This window comes from Lactuca serriola, chromosome 7 (genome assembly GCF_051521515.1).
Source record: "Lactuca serriola cultivar US96UC23 chromosome 7, Lser_US96UC23_V15, whole genome shotgun sequence".
NCBI lineage: Eukaryota > Viridiplantae > Streptophyta > Magnoliopsida > Asterales > Asteraceae > Lactuca > Lactuca serriola.
This window is the reverse complement of record NC_136414.1, coordinates 18,207,017-18,208,843: the sequence shown is the minus strand read 5'-3', so window position 1 is coordinate 18,208,843 and position 1,827 is coordinate 18,207,017.

The following is a 1,827-nucleotide window of genomic DNA, read 5'->3' as shown; positions in this document are numbered from 1 at the left end:
TGTCGTTCCAAGGGTTCAGGCTGCTACAAGTGTGGCAGTGATGGTCACGTCAGCAGGGACTACCCACAGGGGGAAAGCCCGTTATGTTTTCACTTCAATCAGGTGGGTCACAAGAAGGTCGACTGTCCGACGGCAAGGGGAGGAGCAGGGAGTGCGTCTGCCCCGACAACTTCGAGGATTGCGGAGGGGTGAGAGGGTAAGGCTTTGCAACGACAAATGAGGGAGATCTGGATTACAGTAGGGAATGTTGCAGGTATGTATCTATGGCTTTTTAGATTCCATGTGTATTAGGGTTGTTCTTACCCCGAACTCTGGTGATAGTATGTATGAGTTGTCTCTCTGCTTGTATTCGAATTGTACTTTCAGAATTGTCTTATGCCAATTGCATACCAGGAACTATTAGTAGCTAGTGCAGGGTCATCTCTCACTTCGGGTTCGAAATGTCCAGTATTATCTCGATTATGACCAAAAGCGGTTTAAGAGCGTTGCATGGAGGATGATAGGCAGGGTACAGGGAGTAGCCCTCCACCATTATCAGGGTTTGGTGGCTCTGGTCTTGGTACTTAGGATAGCTTTGGGAAGCATCAAGGGAAGTGGTCTATCACTGATGGATTTGCTCTGAGCATTGGTTATTCGGACCTTAAGGACATTAGTTGGAGCCCAGGGGATTATCAGTATCGGGATGCAGGAGCTGTTCATCTAGTATTCGGTAATTGTACGGTATTTGGAATGGGCTAGTGGTAGATCGCTAGCGACATCAAGGCGATGGTAGTTATCATGCCTATTGTGCAAGGGAGGAAGGAATGGAAATCATCGGGTTTTTCACGTGCAGTAAAGACTTAGCCGAAGCTAAGTGGGGGAGAAGCAATCATGTTATGGGAGCAGCAGCGGTTTTGGAACCGGGATAAGTTTTGCTCTCCTATCGGGAAGGAAGACGGCCCAGGTGGATGTGTGAATTGAGGAAAGTGTGAACTGGAAGTTCGGAAAACCTGCCAATTGTGAGATCGCATTCTCGGGTTGACCGATAACCGGTTGCAGAAGAATCAGTTAGGAGTTTCAGATAGGACATGCGTACAGCTCGGTGGTACTAGGTTGTGCTGATATGCTCGACTATGGGTTAGTCGTAGCATCCACTGGCAGCCAGTCGGTGTGGAAAGGTGTTGTCAGACTACCGGATGACCGTAGCATTCACCAGTGGTCAAATAGTATGAGGAATGTGGTAAGACTACGGTGTGGCCTGTAGCATTATTTTTATAATACTGCGGTGTGGCCCGTAGTATTAGTTTAGTAAGACTGCGGTGTGGCCTGTAGCATTAGTTTAGTAAGACTGCGGTGTGGCCCGTAGCACTAGTTTAGTAAGATTGCGGGTAGCCCGTAGCACTAGTTTAGTGAGACTGCGGTGTGGCCCGTAGCACTGGTATAGCAAGACTATGGAATGGCCCGTAGCTTTAGATGGCTGGAAGCGTTGAAGTGTTGCAAGACTATGTGGGTGGCCCGTAGCATTCGTCGGTCCTTATTTGCTAGTGCAAATGTATCAGCTGTGTGATTCATTGGCAGGTTTTTTTTTCAGATAGTTAAGTTCGGGGTGGGGCAACCGCCCGGATGTGAGTGGGCCACATGACGAATGGGTCCGGAAGACGGTAGGTCAGTGGAGGTCAGGAGTGGCGTAAGATTGTGGGTAAGTCGTGGCTTTCATTAGTAGCTTGGTTTACGGAGAGTGGGTGAAGGGCCCGTATCTTTGAGGTAGCATGGGGGAAACTGGTATTCTGGGTAACGATAGATCATTTGGGATCAGGGCGGCCTCGGTTCATCTGGTAGGCGGATGGG